This window comes from Hypanus sabinus, chromosome 22, assembly GCF_030144855.1.
Source record: "Hypanus sabinus isolate sHypSab1 chromosome 22, sHypSab1.hap1, whole genome shotgun sequence".
Taxonomy (NCBI): Eukaryota; Metazoa; Chordata; class Chondrichthyes; order Myliobatiformes; family Dasyatidae; genus Hypanus; species Hypanus sabinus.
The window spans coordinates 39,622,792-39,648,719 of record NC_082727.1 but is presented as its reverse complement, the minus strand read 5'-3'; the positions used below and the strand labels follow the sequence as shown (position 1 = coordinate 39,648,719).

Genomic DNA, 25,928 nt, shown 5'->3' with positions numbered 1-25,928 from the left:
GGTAGTAGGCATTATTATTTTTTGTTCTTATTTTCATTTACAGTTTTGGGGGTTTGAATGCTTCAATTAATATTTCTTGCACCTTGCAGTGGTTGGTCTGGAGTTTTTTTTCTCTGAGGGAGGGGGTGGAGGATACTAACTTTACATGATTTTACTTTGGGTGCTTTTTCATCATTGTTTTGAATATTATTGTATGCTTTTCTTGCACTGTATTAATCTTTATTTTGCTGTTGGGCTTTTTGTCATACTAATTGTTGAAATGCATAAAAATAAATAAAAAAACTAATCTAGGTAGAAAGCAAATCAGAATTTCTTTTTTTTTCCATGGGGTAGAAGTCTTCGTATGTTACCAACAAGTGTTCACAGACAGAAGTTTGAGTTGCTCTGTTGAACTATACATACTTTACAGTTTGAAGTCTGACTCTTGAGAGGAAAGTTATAGTTCTATTAATCAATTTTATCTAAAATATGTCAATAAATTCCTTCCTCTTGTTGGTAAAAGGGAGAGAGAGAGATACCACTTCTACCTCTTCCAACGATTCTGAGTGAGGAACAGAGAGATCGGTATTTACTGACAATTACCTTTATTGTTCAAACTAACAAATACATGAATTCATACATTAAATACCTTGTGCACACACCTGCTAAATACCCCTGACTCTCCTGGATAGTCAAAGAATAGCAAAGGTATTACCCGGGCAGAGGAATTTACGCTGGCCAGGCGCTCCTTGTTCCTCATGGTCCCGACTCACTCTCCACATGTTCATGCAGGGTTCTTCTCGCTTGTGTCTGCGATGGTTATTCTTCAAAGTTACCGCCACCAGCACCCACAAAGCATCCACTTTTATATCCATTGCTTATCAATTCAAATGTCGCATTCCCGCTTCATTGGCCACAGGTCATGTGTCCGGCCTTTAACACCTAGTCATTGGCTCTGGTCCAAAGCAGCATCCATCTATTGTCCTCTCCCCATCAAGGGACAGTTGCTGACTCATGGCTCTTTGTTCTCAGTCAGCAATGAGCTTGAATTGCCTCAGGCATTCACAATCCTGCATGTTATAGCCGACCAAAGAACACCTCACAAACAACTCCTTATTTGGAAATGACCTCCAGTCCAGCAAATTACCTGAAGTCTTTGTATCTTCTTTAAAACACTAATCAAGTCCAGCATGTCAAGCTCGCAAAATGGAGAATCGAGTGTCTGATGCACCATCAATAACTCACACTGAGACGAAAGGCGAGATATCGGCTTTTATTGACTGGAAGAAGGAACCAGGAGTGAGTGTCCATCATACCATGTCCTGGAGACTGAGGCCGAGCATCAGGCCTCAGATCGCCTTTATACAGGGGCCTGTGGGAGGAGCCACAGGAGCAGTCAGCAGGGGGCGTGTCCAGACAGGCACATAGTTCACCACAGTGTCTTCACAAAATGGCAGCCTCCATCCCTCAAACAAATGACAAGAACAAAGACTGCTTCCACTGTCCTTGATTCATTTGAATTCACTGATTTGAAGATTGTCATTCTTTCTGGCCAACATATCCCTCCTCTTGATCCAAAGATTTATCTTAGGATCACTATCCTCCTCTATTCTATTGACCATCCACTGGATTGCCATGGATCCCCAGCAGTTGTGCTGCTCTTACATTATAACTTTTACTTACTAAATTCATACAATTTTTATACTGGCCATCATTTTTTCAGTAGTGCAAGATCATTCCCCTCTACCTTTTGCATAATTTCAGCCTTCCATCTTCTGAGTTGATACACATTAAAATATGCAATCATCAGCGTACAAAAATTAATATTACTGCAACATGTGAGATTATTCTCACCCATGGATGTATTTGAACATTTGATCCCCAATTCCAAAATTTGCCCCAAAAGTCTAAGTCACTCAACATTTCACTTGCCTTCTCAGCATGTGTCTTAATAACTTTTGAAAGTTCAACCCACTGATGAATTATTTCCTTTGCCTCCTCCACCACTCGTGTCCAGTCTGCAGTCAAATGAGGAATCTGTGGCAACTCAGTTACAACATAGTCCCACAAATATCGATTCGTATCAGTTCGTTGGATTGAAAGACTTTCCTCCACTACCTTCTCCACTGCTGGTTGAGGCAAAGTTTGTCCTCCAATAGTCAAATTTAAAGTCACCTCCTCAAGTGCAACATTGTGACTTTCCAGAGGACACTCTTTCCATCCTTTGGTATAATTCATAGCTGATATCACCCACATAAAACTTCCCTTTATCATCCTCACAATACCCAGTACCCTATGGAATACTTAATGTTTTATCCACACACATCAAACCATCTACCCCAGCATAATACAAATTTGAGTCTTCCATTTCTTCCACATGTACCCGTATTTACCGTTGAGAAAAGTTTCTCTTGATCACCGAATAGTCTTCATTTAATGACGTTGTTGTTGACAAGTTCATCGGCAGTAATGTTTCAGAAGCACAACCTTTCATGACCCCAGTCCTGGTCAATTCCATCACCATAAAATGCATTATTCTCTTCATATTGAATTAAATCTGTAAATACACAAAGGGTAATATCTGCTCTTATTTCCAGTTCCAATCTTGAATTACTTTAAATCCATGTTTTCTATCTGGTTTTCCAACCCATGCAATCTAAGCTCCCAATCATCTTTGGATTCAAGTCGTCCATCTTTTCTCACCCAATTTTGTTTCAACACAGGGGACGCAGCAACCAATGTATTTCTCCTCCTTATTTTATTTACACATCTCCCCTGTTTTTCAAACTGAGAAAATGGAAAAACTCCTCCTTGGTCAGATCTGTTGCCATCTTCTTGGAATAACTGTTCCAAATTCAGATCTTCCAAATCAGAACTATTGTGTACATAAATTGTCAAGTCTCCAAAATTGGGACTATCATGTACATCAGTTGTTACATGTCGCTGATGATAATTTTCCTGTTTCTCCCCCACCAATTTCAACTGGTTGATGTGGTACCATCCACTTTTATCTAGAGAAGTTAGCACCCTGTATACTGATGGACTTGCTTTGTCTATGATTTCATAGGGCCCTGCAAACCTTGGATTTGAAAATGAAGTGGGTTGGTGTATTCTAATCATCACTCTTTGTCCTGGGCTTAATTCTATGGGACTGACTTTTGAGTTGAAGTAGGCTTTACTCTGCTGCTTCTTCTTTCCTATTTGATGAGCCACCACATAATTGGCCTCTTTCACTGTCTCTGCCAACTGTTGTACCCACTTTTCTGACAGAATCCCATCTATTTCAGGTTCTGACAAATCTAACCCTAACAACTCCTCTAACCCTCTCATGTTTCTTCCAGTCATGAGTTTATAAGGGGTGTAACCTGTTGAAGATGCCACTGTATTCCTCATTACCATCAACACAGAAGGCAGAACTGCTTGCCATGTTGTTCGATGTTGTTGTACCATTTTGGCCATCGTGTTTTTTAGTTCGGTTCATTCTTTCCACAATTCCACTAGACTCTGGTCTATAGGGTATATGAAATCTCTGCTTAATTCCTAAAAGTGCCATGGCATCTTGCATTATCTGGGCTGTAAAATGTGTGCCTCTATCTGACTCTAGACTCTGAGGTAATCCCCAACGAGTAAAAACCCTTTCTAATAAGATTTTTGCAGTAGCTTTGGCTGTGTTAGTCTTAGTTGGGAAAGCTTCCACCCAGTTGGTGAAAGTGTCTACTACTACAAGGATATAGTTGTACCTTCCTGTGGTTGATGGCAAGGGTCCAACATAATCTATCTGCAAATTAGTCCAAGGTCCTTCCACTGGTCTGGTATGTCGGAGGGCTCCTTTCTTTACATTTCCGTCAGGATTATATTGTGCACTAAACAAACACTTCTTGACATAGTGTTCCACATCCTCCTTCATCCTAGTCCACCAACACACCTCCTTGATTTTTTCCAGGGTTCTTTCGGCTCCCAGGTGTCCCCATAAATCATGGTACCAGTGAATCATCTGATTTCTTCCTAACTCTGGAACCACAAACTTTCCTTCATATAGCACTACTCCATCTTTAACATGTACACCCTTGTATTCTTCATACATTTCTGACCTTACTCTGTTTATTATTTTTTTTAATTCTTTATCCTTCTTCTGCTCCTTGGATAAATCCATAACCTTAATCTGCTGTTCCTTCTGCCTTCCCATCTCCCCAATCTGTGGTTGCCATTCCTGCCCATTCAAAGCACCTTGCTTTGCTAACTCATCAGCCGTCTTATTCCCCTCAGGGGACAACTTAGAGTGAGCTTTCACCTTTACAACTCCATATTCTTTCCCCTTTGCTTCTTCGAATATATATTGCAGCAGACCAGCAGATGGAAAGGGCTTTCCGTCAGCTGAAGCAAACCCTCTTGCCTCCCACAGAGGCAAATGTTCTGTAAGGCTGTTCCAAACATACATACTATCAGAGTGTATGACTGGTCCAGGTGGAAAATATTCTGGGTGGCTAACCATGTATGCTACAGCTGCCAATTCTGCTGCTTGTGCGCTCATGGTTTTGGGTAGCTTTAAAGCTATACTATCCCTGTTCATCCTCTATGTAAATGCCACACCCAGTTCTCCTCTCACCATCCTGTACTGATGAGGAGCCATCCAGAAAAATTTTTAAGTAGGGTTTTCCCTTCTCCTTTGTGTCTTTGGTCTCAAGCATTATTTTGTCTGATTTGTCTCTACCCCTCCTGTTTGTTTTCATACAAATGGTCCCTTGGGATCATTTGCTATCAGAACCTGACACTCATGTTCACCACCTTGGCACACCAGGTTGTCAGCTAACATAGTGGTGGCACTTACTCATTTTACAGTTATATTTCTCCCTTGCAACAGCAATGCTCTTGTCTGAAATATTGTGAACAAATAGGCCTTTTGATATATTGGATTTTTCACTTAAATAAAACTGATTCTCCTTGGACTAAACTTAATGTAGACTCATGGATTCTCATTATTTTCTGCTTTCATTAAAGTCAACTTGGCTGTGTTCAGCTTGAGAACTGTACAGTGATTCTCAGTATTCTAAATAGACTGATTATTAAATGCTACCAAAAGTTCAGTTGCAATGGAAGCCAATAAAAATAAAACATTTTAAAAATTGGCCAATTGAACCATTAGATGGAGCCAGAGATTTCCATTCTAAAGCTATGATTGTTTGAAGCAACACACACAAAGTGCTGGAGGAACTCAGCAGGCCAAGCAGCATCTATGCAAAAGAGCAAGCAGTCAATGCTTTGGCCGAGACCCTTCATCAGAATGAGTCCTGATGAAGAATCTCGGCCCGAAGCGTCCACTGTTGGTTGAACATTTTCAAATCGAGAGATTGTCAATAATAATATTAATTCCCTAAATGATTACAAGGTGATCAGAGATGAAGATTAATGATGTGTTCAAAGCTTCCTTGAGTGGATACAATTTTCCACTGCTCGACATGCCGAAGGAGCTTTCTGGAATGGACAAGGAGCACGCAGATGCCTTATGTGCGGTAGAACACACAAGCCATCTCGTAAACTATCTATTTGTACATCCCTGTCAACCACCACCTACCCTGTGGGTCTCCCATTGGTTTTATTGCTTCCTCAGAACTTACAAAACTGGAGAGGAAATGAATCATCTTCATTTCTGAAGGACAGCCAGTGAAGATGGAATCAAGAGATTATAGACTAGAAGTGCCACCACATTGTAAATATTCTGTATGTGCTACAAAATGAAATGTAATGTAGACTTGATCTGAAGCTCAAATTATTGTGTTCAGTTTTGTAAAGCATGCACACAGGAAGTTCTTGGTGTGATGTATCCCCTGTGTAATTAGCTTATGGATGGGCATCCACGACATAGTGGCCTGGCCTGTGGGAGTGAGTACCAAAGCTAGTTAATTAAAATAACCATTATTTTAAAGTGGAGACACAAGAGACTGCAGATGCTGCAATCTGAAGCAGGCAGTAATCTGCTGGAGGAACTCAGAAGGTCAAGGAACATCTCTGGGAGGAAAGGTATTGTCGAGGCTTTGGGTCAAAACCCTGCACCAGGAATGAGGGTGGAGAGATGGCCAGTGTAAAGAGGGGAAGATGAGTGGTGAAACAGGAGTCCAAGTGGACGGAAGAGGGGTGTAAAATGGCATGTAGGTTTTTCCAGGTAGGGGAGGCAAACAGGGAGAGAGAGTTGGGGTGAAGTGGCAGGTGGATGATATATGGAGAGAAATAAATGAAAAAAATATTAAGAGGTAAAGGGAGCAAGGGTGAGATAAGAAGTGTCTGAAGGCAAGAGACGACTGCAGGAAGGAGATACACAGGAACACAAAGGACTAAGCAGTTCTGGGTTTTGGCAAGTGAAGGTGATGGAGAGTTGAACAGCAGATGAAGACAGAACCAGATAGGAGAGACCTTGGGTGAACTGTATGTATGTGTAGTGTTTGGAGGGAACCGGGGTCAGAGATCATTTTAAGGTGCACTCGTTAGGCATTGAAGCTTCAACAGTTTTAGAACACTTGGTCAAGAAATCGGGTATATATAAATATAAGCTGATAGATTCTTGATTACTAAGTATGTCAAAGATTCTGGGGAGAAGGCAGGAAAATGGGGAGAGAGTTAAAAATAAATCAACCCTGATTAAATGGTGGAGCAGACACACTGAGCCAAATCACCTTTTCTGCTCTTAAGTCTTTTGGTCTAACTCTTTATACTGTGCTTGTTACATAAAGCACCAGTGCTTTGATTGTGACTCTTCGGTCCTGCAGCACAACTAAGAACTAGAGAAAAGAATTCAGAGACAATGCCTTTGCAGAGAAGGCTTAACGAGGGTGGAAACAGAAGTTCTGACTGAGATGGTATACATCCAAAGGTTCTCTGAGAGCATTGCTTCTACTTCAACCTGTCTGAAGACCAATAAGATGGTTCTCAATTTAAGTTCTGTTCAGAAGTGCTGTCACATGAGAATTCTTTCCCATTTAATTAAGGGCCAAAGCTGAGAGGCAATCCATTCCTCAAGTGATGGAAACTTGCCACCATTTTGACTTTGAAGAGCAAGTGGCTATTTCTATCTGTTTGACAGTGGTTCCCGGTCAGGACCATGTCCAACAAATGGAAGTCTCACCTTCTGTCTGTGATGTATCACCAAACAATAACATTGCTTATTGCCCCAACTTTGACAAGGAGATGTCTAGGGGCAGATTTTTTATTACTGTGGCTTCACAAGTATGATGGAGTCTGTAATATCCTTTTGAGAGTTCAACATGCTTCAGAACAAGACACAAGTTTAGGTTGTGAGTTTAATTCAACACCAAAGAAACTTAAGAATACTCTGCACTTTTGCTGTGAATCATCAGTGAATATCTCTGTTTTTATTAGATCATTTTCAAAATAATAGTTCATTTTGAAACAGTTGAAGATCATTGGCCCATCTGCAGAGAAAGTTGCACAGTGATGTCCTAGAGCTGGGAGACTGACCTACAGCAATCCCAACCATTTTTTATTCACTACTTATCTCCAAAAGACAATGGGATGCCATATTATTAGTGTGCACCTTGGGGAATAATCCCCAAACCTCTTGTTATACCCCTATCCTCTCCAGAGGGCCACCAAAGGATACAGAAGGCGTTCAAACACTGGACATACCTGGGTAATCTCAGATGATTTCACTAAGGTGGACTCAGCTTGTGCCAACTTCTGCTTCCTTTCATCTGGTTAGGTTTGTCCTACCAGCTTCAGTTCCTGTTGGAGCAATGATGTCAAACAGATATCAGATGAAAGCTCTCAACCCGCAGCGTCGAACCTCCCATATCCCTCCATAGATCTGTACTGCAGGAGTGTTACATCTGAGGAAGGACCATAACATATCAATCCCATACATGCTTATGGAAGTGCCAATCACCTTCCACAGTCAAACTTGTACTTCCAGTTAATCAAATAGTGCACCCAAAGACAAATGCAATTTGATAGCCAAGGAATTCTATCAAGTTCATGTCATTGCACTTTTCAAAGGCAACACAATCTGCTATGTATAATTGTGTAATACAATTAAAATGGTCTCTAGATGTTTCATTTATAAATATAGATTAATTACACAAAGTAAGCAAACATTTGTTGATATGGTAGCTGCATTTAGAAACTTTTAATGCCCCTTTAATCAGGCATGTGTTAAGAATACAAAGCAGAAAATATGGCTTGTTGTAATTGTATCCTACTGACAGAGACAAGAAGCTGAAGTTAATTTGCATTCTCTTTTGAGTTTATAATCTGCCATGTGCAGCTGGTGGGTTTAGAATTGAGATGAACTCAAACTTTGGCTTGGAGCAAAATCTGAACACTGGAGTCACAGCAAAACATGACTTCCTTCATCCACATGGGATCTATGCAGTTGCTTTCTGTCAGATTTCTTCCCATTATAAACTTTCTGGCAATGATGTGAATATGGTTACAAAAATGTAACTCCAATTTCTCAGCCAAATGACGTGACAACTTCATTAAAGTTAGTTTACTATGCAGATGACATGGAAAAATATTGTGCTGGTTGAAAAATTTAGGACAAATCTTTCATTAAACATTGCTACATTGATTCTACTCAACATTTGTAAGATTAGCATTAATTCCAATGTCTCCTATACTAAAATAATAGCAAGTATAAATAGTATTTTGAAAATCAGGTCTTGTTTGATTTTTTGTTCTAGGTGATAAAATGAACTTCTGCACAAGTGTGAGAGTGAAGGAAGAATCCTTTCCTGTCTGGATTGTATTAACTATTTTAATTTTATTGAACAACACTTTCCTGACCCTCTTACTTATCATTTGCCAGGTGGTAATATTTTCAGTGTTTTTGCATTGACATGAATGGAGACTGATGAATTCCTTGTCGATAGCGTGCTTTTCTGTTGGGCAGTGTCCATGCTTGTACATTATACTCTATTACTTATTCTAACATGCATACTTAAACCATGACTTGTAGTTTAAAAAATTCATTCCACATTACATTGTAATGTGTGATTTCACTGATAATTGTTTCACTGTGTAGATCAAGGTTGATATGCCAGCCTTTATTGAATTGCAATGTTAATGTGGCCCATAAGCATTGTGCCTGGGTTTATCTTCATATCTTAAAAACAAACAAGTCATGTAATCATGAATCAAAAGCAAAGGAAAATAAAAGGAGATAACACAAGCAAAATCGAACCTGAATAATTCCACAACCCACCAGCAGTACAGCCATATTTCCCATGGCACTTAATATCACAGTAGCATTACCGACAGCACAGGTAACAGTGGCCATTAGTATTAGTATTCATATTACTTGCAATGTGATTGATAACACAGGGAGGCCCATTCTTTTGTGCACTTCAGTAGATGCGGAAGTACACAAAAGGATGGGCACACGTAGTGGATTTGCAGATGTGCAAAGGTATGTGTCAGTTGCAGACTGCAGCTAGACAAGGATTTGGGTATCTTTGGCTCTGAGGTGTAAGCTGTCATCTGTTGATCAGCTTTAAAGATAAAGATCAGCTTTATTTGTCACACGTACATCGAAACAAACAGTGAAATGCATCATTTGTGTCTAATCAAATCAGCGAAAATTGTGCTGGGGGCAGTCTGCAAGAGTCGCTGTGCATCTTCCGCCAGCATGTCCACAACTTGCTAACCTAATCCGTACGTCTTTGGAATGTGGGAGGAAACTCACACAATCCCAGGGAGAACATACAAACTTCTTACAGACAGCAGTAGGAACTAAACCCTGATTGGCATCAGTTGTGTGAAAGTTATTGGAAGGTATTCTAAGGGGCTGGCTATATAAGTATTTCAAGTGACATGGCTTTCTGCATGGTAGGTCATGTTTAACCAATCTAATAGAGTTTTTCAAGGAAGTTACCAGGAAAGTGGATGAAGGCAAGGCAGTGAATGGTGTCCATGTGGACTTCATAAGGCATTTGACAAGGTCCCACATGAGAGGCTGGTTAAGAAGGTTCAGTCATTTGGCATTCAGGATGAGGTAGCAAATTAGATTAGACATTGGCTTTGCAGGAAAAGCCAGAGAGTGGCTGTGGAGGGTTGCCTCTCTGACTGGAGGCCTGTGACTAGTAGAGTGATGCAGGGATCGGTGCTGGGTCCTTTGCTGTTTGTCAATGATTTGGATGATAATGTGGTTAACTGGATCAGCAAATTTGCGGATGACAAGACTGGGGTTGCAGAGGACTGTGAGGAAGACTGTTATGGCTTAAAGATGGATCTGTATCGGCTGGAAAAATGGTGGATGGAATTTGATGCAGACAATTGTGAGGTGTTGCACTTCAGTAGGACCAGCCAGGATAGGTCTTACACAGTGAATGGTAGGGCACTGAGGAGTGTGGTAGAACAAAGGGAATGCAGGTACATTGAAAGTTGCATCACAGGTAGATAGGGTTGTAAAGAAAGCTTTTGGCACATTGGCCTTCATAAATCAATGTAATGAGTACAGAAGATGGGATGTTATGTTGAAGTTATATAACATCAATGAGGCCTAATTTAGAGTATTGTGTGATGTTTTGGTCACCTACCTACAGGAAAGATGTAAACAAGATTGAAAGAGTGCTGAGAGAATTTACAAAGATGTTGCCAAATCTGGAGACACGAGTTATAAGGAAATATTGAATAGGTTAATACTGTATTCTTTAGAACATATAGAAGATTGAGAGGAGATTTGATAGAGGTATACAAAACTATAAGAGATATTGATAGGGTAAATGCAAACGGGCTTTTTCCACTGAGGTTGGGCAGGACTACAATGAGAGGTCATGGGTTAAGGGTGAAAGGTGAGAAGTTTAAGGGGAACATGAGGGGTAATGTCTTCACTCAGAGTGTGGTGACAGTGTGGAATGAGCTGCCAGTACAAGTGGTGCATACAAGCTTGATTTCAATGTTTAAGAGAAGTTTGGATAGGTACGTGGATGGTAGGTGTATGGAGGGCTATGGTCCACCACGGTGCAGGTTGATGAGAGAAGGCAGTTTAAATGGTTTTGGTATTAATGGATGGGCTGAAGGGCCTGTTTCTGTGCTGTACTTCTCCATGACTCTATGGTGATCACTAGCACTGTAAAGCAATTGCACTAACCACTTTGCTACCTTGCCATTTTTTTGCATATTTAGTTCTGAAGATTATCTGTACCCTTGTGAACGCTTCCTGGTCGTGAGATTCAATGTTACAGCAATGAAGATTGTAAGAAGTATATGGGCAATGGCACGGTCTCATGTGACACCTGTTTAACATCATAGCATGCATACTGTTATGGATCAAATATAAAATGGAGCTGAAAACTGGTTGATGAATATGAGGAGGTCATTCCAAGTCCCTCCTTATTAATGGAGTCAAAATGGGTGAAGTTGAAAACTGCCATATGATGTAGTTGCTCTCTCCATTTCTCATGAAGTTGTTGTGCAGTGATGATCATGTGGGCAATGCCTCTATATGGAATCTGGAATTAGTTGTATGGTTCGATGGTAGGAGGAAGCAGTTGAGGATCTTGGTGATGAATTGCACTCTGACAACAGTAGTGAAACTCCTCTGTAGTTATTTTAGTCAGACTTGCTTCTTTCTCTATACTGTCCATACTACAGGCAATACTCTAATACCACTTGCAATGCTCTTGGCAAGGGACACAATTTTTTCAGTGTCCCAGTCCTGTTGAAGGGTCTAGGCCCAACATGATGACTGTTCATTCCTCTCCATAGATGCTGCCTGACCTGCTGAGTTCTTCCAACATTTTGTATATATTGCCCTGGGTTTCCAACATCTGCAGAATTTATAATAATGCTCTTGTTGATGCTCTGTAATTTAAACAATAACAATACACCTACTACCAGCAAACTTAAGATAACATCGTTCCTATTGGCAGCAATGTCTATACCATCAGCAACAGAGGTGATGTTCTTTGTACCACAGGTTATGCTGCATATACCACCAGTAAATTAGTAAATCAGATTATTTTGCTCACATAGAATATGGAACTCCACTGCCCGAGACAGCCAGAAATTACAGTAAGGCCTTTTGACCAATGATGTTGTGCCATCCTTTTAGCCTACTCCAAGGTTAGCCTCACCCTTGACTTCCAAATAGCCTACCATATTTCTTTCATCCATGTGCCTATGAGTCTCTTAAATGTTCCTAATGTACAACGACCCTCGTCACTGTGTTCCATGCACTTATCACTTTCTGTTTAAAAAAAAAAGCCCCAACCTCTGATATCCCTTCCTCTATACTTCCCTACAATCACCTCATAAGTATATCCTCTCATGACTTACACTGCAAAACCAGCATGCCATCTATACCAGGGGTGGGCAAACTTTTTGACGAGGGCCACAAAGGGTTCTAAAATTTGACAGGGGGGCCGGACCAGGAGCAGATGGATGGAGTGTTTTGGTAATACTCCTCATAAGAGAAAATAAAATATCATGGGATATGTAGAAAACATGTGCTTTAATTTCAATTGAAAATGAACAAATGCATTACAACAAAATATCTGTCTTTGAAGTCCCATGGTATTTAGCTATTTATTGAAATGTCTTTTAAAACACTGAAAATTAAATGAATAAAATACAGCTTTTTTTAATAGTAAAAGTTATTATTTTAAAGCACTGAAAATTCTGTTATCCTTCAAGATACTATCATCATCACTCTCCTCCTGACTGTCTTTATTTCAAAAACGGTAGGAGATGCAGGTCTACTTGTCCTGCTCCTTCTTATTCAATTGTCCCCTGTGCCAAAACTCAACAACGACCCGCACAATGACAGAACAGTGAGAGCGCGCCAATATGCGGAGCTCTGTGCTCGCAAATCCCCGCAGGCTATCTCCCTTAGCCAGAACGCTGGCTAATTGTGAGCCGGTTCGGATGTGCCAGGAAATAGGTCGCCACAAGGTCACAAAGTAAAGCGCAAATGTGGAGTAATACGCTGCACCTCAACAAAGGTCAATGTATATTGAGTGCGTCATCTATTGGGAAGACGCCAGAATTGCGGGGAAAAAACGTTAACAAGGTTTATTAATATAATTTCATCAAGTTCTGCGGGCCAGATTAAAAAGCTTAACATATGGCCCGCGGGCCGTAGTTTGCCCATGCCTGATCTATACAGATCATTTAATTGTAACAGTGCATTGATGTAATACAATAAGTAAAGTGCTGCAGTTACAAAGAGTGTAGTGCAGGTGGACAAAATTCTGAGGTTAAGTGACCTTGGTGTACTAGGTCACTGGTGTTATAACAGCGGGTTAGAAGCTGTCCTTCAGCCTGGTGATACGTGGCTTCAGGCTTGTGTACCATCTGCCCAATGGGAGAAGGTAGAAGAGAGAATGTCTGTTGTGAATGGGGTCTTTGATTAGGCTAGCTGCTTTACTGAAGCAGTGAGAAGAGTAGGCAGAGTCCATGGAAGGGTGGCAGGTTCCTCTGATGTGTTGAATTGTGTTTACAACTCTCTGCAATTTCTGGCTGTCCCAGGCAGTGGAGTTACATATGACCTGTGATGCCAGGATAGAATGCTTTCCATGGTACATCCATTAAAGGTGGTTAGAGTTGACAAGAACATGTCAAGTTTTTTTAATCTTCTGAGGAAGAAGAGGTGGTGGTCAATCTTCTTGGCCACAGTGGCTATATGGTTGGACTAGGACAGGCTATTGGTGATGTTCCTTCCTAGGAAGCTATTAACCTTGATACAGTTAATGTAGACAGGAGAATGTGTACCACCCTGCCCATCCCACTCTCTGAAGGCAATGACTAGCTCTCTTGTTTTACTGACATCGAGGGAAAGGCTGTTGTATTAAAACCATGTCACTAAGCTCTCCATCTTCCTCCTCTACTCTCTTTTCCGTAGTATCACATGCAAATAGAGATGGAGTTAGAGAAGCAACTGGCACACACTCGTGCATGTCTGGAGTAGAGTAGGGGACAGAGCACAAAGCCTTGTGGGTCACTAGTGTGGAGAATAATTGTGCAGAGGTGTTGCTGCTGATTGCAGTTGTTGGTCAGGAGATGTTTGAGTCCCAGCTCTAGGAGTTTTGGAAATTCACTTGCTTGGAAGAAGACAACACTGTAGCACCATAAACATAGCAGTACACACTGTCCGCACCATTGATATTCTACCAATGCTGTCATACTTCTTTGAATAACTATTGCTGAGCTGTAGGAAGTAGCAGTAATGTGTGCACTTACCCAGTAGGGGGAGCTGCTGGGGAACTGGGGTCACTGAAGCTCCCCAGAAGAACCTGGTTCCTAGGTTATTTATTTATTTAGAGATAAACTGCAGACTAGGCCCTTCTTCCTTTTATGTCTGTCACCAGTAACCCCCAATTTAACTTTAGCCTAATCATAGCTCAATTTACAATGACAGATTAACTTACAAACCAGTGTGTCTTTGGACTGTGGGAGGAAACCAGAGCACCTGGAGGAAATCCATGCTTTCCATGGGGAGTGTGCACAAACTCCCTACTGAGGCACTGGGATTGAACTCTGAGCTCCGTGCTCCACCCTGAGCCGTAATAATGTCGTGCTAAAACTCCCCTCGTTTCTGCCACCTCCAGGACCCTGCTTCCTTAGTTGCTGCCATTTCTTGGATGCTCCGACTATCCCAAAGACCATTGCCTTCAAGGCCCCACTACCTATTCGGCACCATCTCTTGAATTCACTGCTATACCCCGCCTTGGATGTCTCAGGGAACTCTCTCCCCCAGCTGCTGGCTGGCTTCGACTCCTCTCCCCCACCCCCACCCCCAAACTGTTGCCATTCCTGGAATGTACTCCCCTACTGTCTACTTTTGGGACTTCACTCTCCCTTTTGTTGCACTGCTATAACTCACTCTTGTTGTACCACTCCCTAGGCGACTGCTCCCTCCAGGACCTTGCTCCTGTGCTACCTGTCATCTCTGGGACTCCACTCCCTTCATTGCTTCAGCCTCCTGAAGCAAAGACGACATTGGTGTGAGCTATGAGGAGAACACAGAGAGATATAAACAGGTTAAGTGATTGGTGCAAAACTGAAAAGAATGACTGTTCAGAGGGACTGTGGTGTCCTTTTACACAGATCACTGCAGATCCACAAAGCAATTAGGAATGTTGGCCTTATTGCAATTGGAATTGAGGGCAATGGTAATGACATTATACTGAAATTATTTACAGCCGTGATGAGACTGTATCCTCCTAAGGGAGGACATACTTGAGACAGAGAGAATGCAATGAAGATTTACTTGATAGATTTCTGAAAAGGGAGTGAGTCTTATGAGGTGACATTAAGCTGATAGTGTCTACACTTTAGAAGAATGAGGGTTGATCTCACTGAAAATTTTCCAAGCTCAACTGCATAGATGCAGAGATGATGTTTTCTCTGGCTGGAGTGTTTAGAAACCAAGTTTCTTAGTCTCAAAGGGAGTGTGGGTGGGGGGGGGGGGGTGTCAGTCATTCAGGAATCAACAGAGAGTGCACGTTCCACATTTGATGATTAACTTTTGAACCTAGAGGCCTTACTCATTAAGCTTTGGGCTATTGCTCCTGGTTTCTAAATCAGAGCCATTGTTCCATAACATAGTATTGAGGCTGAACCCAAGCAGTAAGTACAGGCACATTAACAGATGTCTTACTTCCCTCTTGAGAACACTATTCCATATCTTTTTGAGATGTATCTTAACATTGCTCATATTAAACTGGTGTTTTGATAAAACTTTGGATCCTCCTCCTGGTTTGTTTCCAGTTTGTATTCCCATGAAGCCTACCCTCGTTTAAAGTGCTGTAAGCAAGTTGTTGTTGCTTGCACTGAGTTTCCGACTTCCTAATCCAATTCTTGCCTGAATGCACAGGGCAACTGAGTTCAGATGATGCATTGTTAACATGGACAGTGATTCAACTTCCCAAAGCTTCAGAAATACGGAGACGGTTATGTTTTCTGGCCTGGCAATGTGCCAGAGGCTGGCTCCACCTCATCATTTCAATCCTGGGAAATTTGGACCTTGCACTTCATGAGAAAACACTGTTTTGCTGTTGTGGTTAACTGTCCGGCCAGATTTGGATTATCTTCAAAATACCAGCTGAGCTATCCCATCATGCAGCAGTGTGGCCAATATGGCGACATTCCCACAGTTGCTGTTGCTAACAATCTCTGGTTCCTCAAGATGATTTAAGGGTTAGTTGGTAATGAAGCTGACTAATTTTTAGAACACATTTTCACCCGTTTATTTGTGATTACTTGCATTAGTATCAATATGAGGGGTGAATATGTGATGCACTCTCATTGAATAGTTAGTATAACCAATTGTATATCACAGCTGAATTAACTGTTTGGCAGGAGCTCAGAATAATGAAGATAGTAACACGTTTGGGATTTGGTGCTTGCAGGTAGCAACAGAACTGGTTTAGAGAAATGAATAAACGCTGCCAGAAACTGCTTGGATTTAACAGGATCTGGTTTTTTTTCATAGTAACTTCAAAGAGTAAGAGGCAGTGAGTTAAATGGTGTTATCAATCTGGAAATAAGAATGACAAAGTTATTAAAATAAGGAACTGGAACAATGAAAGGAAGTGACAAAAGCTGTGAGAAACTGATATCAAATTAGGAATGATAGAAATTAAACTAGCATGTAACCACTGTGACTTTAAACACTGTGGGTATTTAAAATAATGTTGTTTAAAATGCTATTAAATAATACTGAGAAATTTAGAGTTACCAACTCATCTTCCATCTGAAAATTTAGTACTGAATTCAACAATTTCCTGGCCAGTAAGTTACAAGTTCAGCTATAACATTATCTAATCTACTTCTACAACTACGTGGACATTTTCACATCTTTACAAAAATGTGGTGTTCAGCTCTGGATGCAGTTCTCAAATTGTAGCCAAACCAAAGCTTGACAATGGTTCTTCATGCCTCTCTTGCCTTTGTACCCTGTACATCTATTTATCTACTTACTTTGGATCCACTTTTCTCAACGTGCTCCACCACTTTTTAAAAACCTACGCACGTCTATACCCAGAATTCCACCTGAACTCTTTTATTTACATTTTTACTAGCTGGTAAATTGCTAGAAATGTAAGCAGGTCATTGAATATAAAATGGAAAGATCTTGTAGACACAGAACCAGATATAACTTGGGTTCTACTTTGCTTAAAGTAGGCAGATAATCCTAGTGTGGTGAACTACATATACCTGTCTGGACATGCCCCTCTGCTGACTGCTCCTGTGGCTCCTCCCACAGACCCCTGTATAAAGGCGATTGGAGGCACTGCTCCTCGCTCAGGCTCCAGGATGTTGTGTGGTGGTCTCTTGCTGCTAATCGTGGTCTCTTACAGCTAATAAAAGCCTATTGTTTGCCTCCCGTCTCCGAGAGTTATTGATGGTGCATCAATTTTATTAGCTGCAATTTTAAAACATGGAGAGCATTTTTAACCGGATAAATTGGACATTGATCCTCAATCTCCCGAAGCAGCCATTGCCTTTGAACTCTGGCTCGCATGCTTCCAATCGTACCTGGAAGAGATTCCCATGACTGAGCCTGCTATCATGCACAGAGTTCTCCTCTCCAGGGTCGATCCGCGGGCATACTCCCTAATCAGGGACCTGCCAACCTACCAATGGCACTGGACGCCCTCAAAAGGCAGTACCTGCGGCCGGTGAACACTGTCTACACAAGACATCGCTTAGCGACGTGGCGGCAGCGGACCGGAGAGTCGAGCGCTGAGTTTGTCTGGGCCCTACAGACACTCGTGCAGGCCAGCGACTGCAGGGGACTGACAGCGGAACAGCATGCAGAGCTCCTGGTACGAGACACCTTCGTTATGGGGATCAGGTCAGTGTACGTGCGCCAGCGGCTGCTGAAAAACGACGATCTTACCTTATAGTCGGCGATCGAGCTGGGCAACATGCTGGAGGCTGCTCTGCACAACACTGACGCTGTCCAGCCGCGCGATCTCCCGCCGGTCCCATGGACGCTGCAGACCCCGCAACCCACCAGCGAATTGACCACAGCTGCTGCCACTCGCGAGTCCACGAACTCCCCACAACCCTTCGGCAAATCGACCACGGCTGCTGCCAGTCGCAAGTTCGCACAGTGTTACTTATGTGGACTCGAAAAGCACCCCCGAAAACGCTACCCAGCCCGAGAAGCTATCTGCTCCAGCTGCGGAAAGAAGGGCCACTTCGCCAAGGCCTGTAAGTCTAAACCATGAGCAGGGTCAAGCAGCGCCGCATGTGAGGCATGGGAGTTGCCATCTTGGTCACTGCCATCTTGCCTGCCCGCCTCGAGCGAGGCATGGGGGCGACCATCTTTGTCGGTGCCTCCTCACCCCGCCCCCGACCCACAGGTGCTTACCAGACACCAAGACGGTGGTTCAACTCTGGCCTCCGTAGCCCTCAATCAAAGCACTCCACACCAGCTTGCAAGGTCAATGATGGACATCCTGGTGAAGGGGCACAGGACAAGCTGCCTGTTTGACATGGGCAGCATTGAGAGTTTTATTCACTTGGACACGGTGCAATGCTGCGGACTCGTGACACAGCCGGTAAGCCAGAGGGTCACCATGGCTTCTGGGTCGCATTCCACAGACATCCGGGGGGGTTGTGTAGCAACATTGGTGGTGCAGGGCACAGAATATCGGGACTTTGCATTACTGGTCATGCCTCAACTGTGTGCCCCTGTGCTATTGGGGCTCGACTTCCAGAGCCACCTGAAAAGTGTGACAATGGAGTATGGCGGGCCCCTCACTGATGCACCATCAATAACTCTCGGAGACGGGAGGCAAACGATAGGCTTTTATTAGCTTCAAGAGACCACGATTAGTAGCAAGAGACCACCACACAACATCCTGGAGACTGAGGGGGGAAGCAGTGCCTCCAACCGCCTTTATACAGGGGTCTGTGGGAGGAGCCACAGGAGCAGTCAGCAGAGGGGCGTGTCCAGACAGGTATATGTAGTTCACCACACCTAGCAACACACACAAAATGCTGGTGGAACACAGCAGACCAGGCAGCATCTATAGGTAGAAGCAGTGTCGACATTTCAGGCCGAGACTCATCGTCAGGACTAACTGAAAGAAAAGATAGTAGGAGATTTGAGAGGGGGAGGGGGAAATGCGAAATGATAGGAGAAGACTGGAGGGGGTGTGGTGAAGCTAAGAGCTGGAAAGGTGATTGGCAAAAGGGATACACAGCTGGAGAAGGGAAAGGATCATGGGACGGGAGGACTAAGGAGAAAGAAAGGGGAAGGGGAGCACCAGAGGGAGATGGAGAACAGGCAAAGAGTAACGAGCAGAGAGAGAGAAAAAAAGGAGTGGAATAAATAAATCAGGGATGGGGAGGAGGAGCATTAATGGAAGTTAGAGAAGTCAATGTTCATGCCATCAAGTTGGAGGCTACCTAGATGGTATATAAGGCTACCTAGATGGTATAGAAGGTATACCTGAGTGTGGCTTCATCTTGACAGTAGAGGAAGCCATAGATAGACATATCAGAATGGGAATGGGATGTGGAATTAAAATGTGTGGCCACTGCGAGATCCTGCTTTCTCTGGAGAACAGAGTGTAGGTGTTCAGCAAAACGGTTTCCCAGTCTGTGTCCGGTCTCACCGATATATATAAAAGGCCGCACCGGGAGCACCGGACACAGTATATCACACCAGTCGACTCACAGGTGAAGTGTCGCCTCACCTGTAAGGACTGTCTGGGGCTCTGAATGGTAGTGAGGGAGGAAGTGTAAAGGCAGATGTAGCACTTGTTCCGCGGACCTCTATGTTGGTTTTGGGGTGGTGTCCAGCCAGGCTCAAGTATTTTCCACATGATGGCCTGAAAAAGCTTCAAATCTCTTGGTAGCTGAGATGTGGCAAAGATCTTAGAAAGGTCTTTACAACACTGGTCAGAGTTTCCTCTGTGCAAATTAGCTGCCATTTTTCCAAATTGTTTTGATTAAGAGAGTCTTGAGACATCCTGAACTTGCAAAAGGCTTTAAATAGATGTAGGTCTTTGTTTCTTTCTTTAGTTGATCCTGGGAGATTTGATTCCCTTAATTTAAACAATTATCTCAATTTAAATAATAATATAACTATTAGCATTGGATTTTTTTAAGTCATTAAACTTGATGCCCAGATGCCTTTAAAGGACATCAGAGCAGATAATGTAATGTCTGCTGAGCTGATTTATAACCTTAATGATATTTAGGACCTTGTTTCCCCTAACAGAGGTTACCTCAATTTAATTACAAGGATGTCTACTCTAAATCCATATTTTCCCCACTGCAGCTCCCATTCTCAAATTCCTTAATATCCCAGCAGCCTCTCATCCCTCGCAAAATTTTAATATCCATAGTCCAATCCCATGCAGCCTTCCACCCTCCGAAGGGGGACTATTTGAAGTTGTCTGTCTGGATGATGTTCCCACTGCTGCTGGCTCCTCAAGGACACTACTCAACCAATGACTGCTCCAGAGCTGCAGCCCATAGCTGCAGATCCTTCCAGGACACCAGCCTCAGCCACTTCCATCTTCTTGGACCTTATATCATCAGTCACCCTCAGCAGCTGCTGATGCTGCGTTGGGAATCTACTTCCCCTTCCAACTCCATCTCCAGCATTCGATATTCAATTTGCTATCGAGGATCACCTTCATTTGCCATATACATTAGGAATGTGATGTGGTGTTATAAGAAGGGGAATTAGGGGATTTAAGGGTTATGGGGAAATGGCAGGTAGGTGAGGTGAGTCCATGGCCAGATCAGCCATGATCTTATTGAATGGCGGAGCAGGCTCGATGGGCTAGATGGCCTACTCCTGCTCCTATTTCTTATGTTCTTATATAAAAAGTAAAGTATAGATAAAATGTTGATAAATCTGGGTGTATTTACAGTGTAAACAGCATTACAGCAATGTAAACCACTTCTGAGGCCTAACAGCAGCCTACCCCCACTGCCTAATGCTATTGTCGCTACATCTGATGCAGGGGTTCCCAACTCTTTTATGCCATGAGCTAGATGAGCTTATTGAATTTTTTGAAGAAGTTACGAGGAATGTTGATGAGGGTAAGGCAGTGGATGTAGTCTATATGGACTTCAGCAAGGCCTTTGACAAAGTTCCACATGGAAGGTTAGTTAAGAAAGTTCAGTCGTTAGGTATTAATGCTGGAGTAATAAAATGGATTCAACAGTGGCTAGATGGGAGATGCCAGAGAGTAGTGGCGGATAATTGTTTACCGGGATGGAGGCCGGTGACTAGCGGGGTGCCTCAGGGATCTGTTTTGGGCCCAATGTTGTTTGTAATATACATAAATGATCTGGATGATGGGGTGGTAAATTGGATTAGTAAGTATGCCGATGATACTAAGGTAGGAGGTGTTGTGGATAATGAGGTGGGTTTTCAAAGCTTGCAGGGAGATTTATACTGGTTAGAAGAATGGGCTGAACATTGGCAGATGGAGTTTAATGCTGAGAAGTGTGAGGTTCTATATTTTGGCAGGAATAATCCAAATAGAACATACAGGGTAAATGGTAGGGCATTGAGGAATGCAGAGGAACAGAGAGATCTAGGAATAACAGTGCATAGTTCCCTGAAGGTGGAGTCTCATGTAGATAGGGTGGTGAAGAAGGCTTTTGGAACGCTGGCCTTTATAAATCAGAGCATTGAGTACAGAAGTTGGGATGTAATGTTAAAATTGTACAAGGCATTGGTAAGGCCAAATTTGGAATATTGTGTACAGTTCTGGTCACCGAATTATAGGAAAGATATCAGTAAATTAGAGAGAGTGCAGAGAAGATTTACTAGGATGTTACCTGGGTTTCAACACTTAAGTTACAGAGAAAGGTTGAACAAGTTAGGTCTCTATTCATTGGAGCGTAGAAGGTTGAGGGGGGATTTGATCGAGGTATTTAAAATTTTGAGAGGGATAGATAGAGTTGACGTGAATAAGCTGTTTCCATTGAGAGTAGGGGAGATTCAAACGAGAGGACATGATTTGAAAGTTAGGGGGCAAAAGTTTAAGGGAAACATGAGGGGGTATTTCTTTACTCAGAGAGTGATAGCTGTGTGGAATGAGCTTCCTGTAGAAGTAGTAGAGGCCAGTTCAGTTGTGTCATTTAAGGTAAAATTGGATAGGTATATGGACAGGAAAGGAGTGGAGGGTTATGGGCTGTGTGCGGGTAGGTGGGACTAGGTGAGATTAAGAGTTCGGCACTGACTAGGAGGGCCGAGATGGCCTGTTTCCATGCTGTGATTGTTATATGGTTATATGTTATATGAGCCAGTACCATTAAGCAAGGGGTATGTGAACCCCAGGTTTGGGAGCGCCTGCTCTAGTGGGAAACCACATACTCCACTACTTCTGCTTCTGGGACACCGGCCCTCCAGGATGCTGCTGTTCACCTACGATTATCCCATCATCACCTAGACTTGCATTGCTATTTCCCAGCCTCTGCATTCCAATTGCCTCCAATTTCTCCACTGAGACCTCCAGGATCCTGTTCTTTCCACTGCCACCTGCAGGATACCTTGTTACCATTGTGCCACTTCTCATCACATGCCATTGCCATCTCCATGATTCAATGATTGCTTAGATCACTTATTAGAATTATTTCTGAAAAGTTAGTCTACATGGCTTGGTTTTTACTTAGTATGTGTGCTCTAGTTCCAACTGTAGAGATAAAAAATGTCCCTTTCTTCTGTCTTGTGATTGATTTTATTCAAAACCCTACGTGTAATTCACTTCTTCAAGCTTGATCCAAATCCGTGATGCACTGATTTACAAATGCAGAGTCCACCTGATGTGTGCAGTGAGGTTAAGAGGTACACAGCACATGTAATAACTTAAGTTGCATGAAGAGGTTTTTTTTGCTCCTTTATGGTATTGCGTATAAATCTGGTACAGCTCATTGTGATGTATGTCTCTTAAATTTTTCTTTGTGCCTCCTGGTATTTTCTGCAACCAGCCATCCCTTTCCCACTCATTCTCATACTGCCAGTATCTTTGAGTTCCTGCTCAAGTGTCCAACTGAATCCCACTCTCCTCTCAGATAGTTACAGTCCTACAACATGGAAAGAGGCCCATATAGTTGAGCTGAACATCAAGCACCCAATCAGATAAATCCCCTATTCTTCTTGCGTTGCTATCAAGTTTCAATTCTCTTCTCATCTACATGAGGGGAAATAGACAAATAACCTTCACACCAGCGTGTCTTTGGCAAGTGGAAGGAATTCTGCGTAATCCATAGGAAAGCTATATGGGAAATCACAACTGCACGCAGAAAGCACTCTGAATGCACTTAGGCAAGTGGATTCACTTCGTGCATCAATACTAATATGTAGCAGCACACACAAAACAAACTCAGTGGGTCGGGCACTACCTATGGAAGTAAGTCGACACTTCCTTCAAGATCCTTCATTTGGACTTTCATTTATACATTTGAGAACTCCTGCAGAGATCCCCCAGTGTTTTGTGAATAGCTCCAGACTCCAGCATCTGTGATCTAACACTAATGTGCAATCAGAGAATGAACACCTAATATATCTGTCCACAAGTTCAAGGCCACTCAAAGCAAACTGTTAATCCTGACAGCAGATATCTCTTGCTGGTAACATGTCTTCATGCAGAACAACATGGCTTCCATCTAGATGAACTTTTATACCAGTCAAATAGAATTTCCCATCAACGGGAACTTAGAGATACTGACTTGGAAAGAATTCACTGTGCATAAGACTCTGTTACTCCAACAAGCAAGGAGCTCTTTTAGCTTTTGTGTTAGCTTTCCTTGTTGCAGGATGTGTAAAATAACTAGACTATTAGGTATATCGGATTTCTAGTTAATGCTTTTTAATATGCTGCAGCTAAACGATTTCAGCATTTATCACCAAAACTCACACGTTGCCTAAATTGTTTAGTGATTGAAGACCTAACAATCCTCCTTTTTTTGGAGTAATGTCTATTTGCTGACTGTTATACAGAAAATGAACTTCAACTCAGGAAATTGCTTTCAGTAGAGCTTTTCAATTTGAATCCATTAAGCAGTACGTAAGGCAACCGGAATGGGATAAGTCACCATCAACTACTTTGAAATCTTCCTTGACAATGAGTAATAACTAATTTGGAAAACAAATAAGTTGTGATAACATTATGACGATGCACTTGGGATTCACAGTACAGTAATGCCAACTGAATACCATCATTGAATGGTTGTTGGTGTTTGTGTCACGTGGAAGGAGTTCTCCTAATGATATAAAATTATACTTTCCAATACATGGAACTGTGATGCATGTCAAGGTCAAGTTGCTGTCCAATGTTATGTATTCAAAATTCCTATGTGAAGAATGCTCACCTGGGAAAGATAATGGAAGACAATTGGCTTTTGAGGTAGGTCCTTGCATCAGCATAACTCACTGCCTAAGGGAAGTAGAGGAGATACAACTTGAAAAGAGGAGGAGATTTCAAAGATTCAGAAGTTCTGAATGTCACAAAGCTTCTCTACAGCTGTTTAAGACCGCCCCAAGTGTTTCTTTACTATTTATCTAATCATAACCATAGAAACCCCTGCAATGCCTTTTCTTTCTACTCTATTACTGCTGTACTCCAAGTAATTGCCCATATTCTTTCTATATTTTATCCAAAAGCTGGCCCTCAGTAACATCATTTAAAAATACTGGATCATTATGTTGATGCCATTCAACTTTAAATCACTAACACCTCAACATTTCAAGTTCTTTTGATTGGCCATGCTACTTGGATGAACAGAAGTGGTGCCAAACTTCAGTCCCTAGCAAATGTTGTTTTACATTTGCCAACTTGATCTCTCTTTCTGGATGAAATGAAACAGAACCAGGCTGCTTGCTGTTCTCTTTGCATCTGAGATGAATTAGTGAGCAGCTATCATCACCCAATTACTCACTTCGTCCTTCATAACATTGTCCATCCCTCATTTAGTTCTACATATCTCTACTGAAGCCCTTATTCAAACCTCTGTATATGTAGAACTCATTCAAAGTTTTTTTTTGGCTTGAATCCTGTCCATCACACCTGAATACATTGTCCATGTTTTCATCTAGTCAGTCAATACTTTAATATTTAGAATTCTCATTATTTTCAGTTTTTTCCCATTATCTTACATTGCCCATCTGTGTTCCTTCTTTTACCTAAAACCTTAGAAGTTTTTGTTTTGGTATGTATTTGGTCACTTGTGCTTCTAAATTCTAACTGCTCTACTATTGGCAATGATATATTCAACTGTAATGTCTCCAAAGTCCAAACTTTCCTCACTACATCTTTCTACCTCTTGATTATTATGTAAGTAAGGCATTCCTTAAAACTGACTATCAACAAATGTCTGCATGTGTGGCTCATTGGCAAACTTTGTTAATGTTCCTATAAAGGACAATGGAACATCCTACAGCATTAAAGGCACAATACAAATTCAAGTTCCAGTTCAGCATTAATTCTTAAGAAGACTTTTAAACACAAGAGATTCTGCAGATGCTGGAACTCCAGCGTAACACAAAGAAAATTCTGCCAGAACTTAGGTGTTCTGATGAAAATTCCCAGCCTGAAACTTCGAATGTTTATTCCTCTCCATAGAGGCTGCATGACCAGCTGATTTTGTCCAATGTTTTGTGAGTGTTGTAATGTACATTATGTGACAGATTTATATAACTCAACACGATGGTACAGCATGGGCACCGAACTGTTCTTCCCAGTTCACCTGATGTTGTATTTCTTGACGGGAATCCAGAGAATATTCAGATCTGCAGAGGTTAACAAGAGCAGGTTCTCTGGCCACAAGTTAATGGGATTAAACTAGATTTCAATAAACAAATATGAGGGCATCCACTTTGCACAGAAAAAGACAAAGACCATCCATATACCTGGTCATCAGCGTTAAATATTAAAAAGTGAATTTCAGGCTGAAGTGCAACCTTATTATGGTGTATGTGAGGGTTGGCAAAGCTTAAGAGAGTGGTACGATTTTCGTTA

At 42.1% G+C, this 25,928-nt stretch overlaps 1 long non-coding RNA gene across 2 annotated transcripts in view; it reads right to left on the bottom strand.

Moving 5' to 3' along the window:
- Window positions 1–582: 582 nt before the first annotated feature.
- The window catches only part of LOC132379545 (uncharacterized), a 137,667-nt gene continuing 112,321 nt past the window's right edge, over window positions 583–25,928 (bottom strand). For both annotated transcript variants that reach the window (XR_009507450.1, XR_009507451.1), the window contains 2 exons: window positions 7,618–7,713; window positions 583–2,536 (listed from right to left, as the gene is read on the bottom strand). This is a non-coding gene — a long non-coding RNA (uncharacterized LOC132379545). The remainder of the gene's footprint in view (window positions 2,537–7,617; window positions 7,714–25,928) is intronic.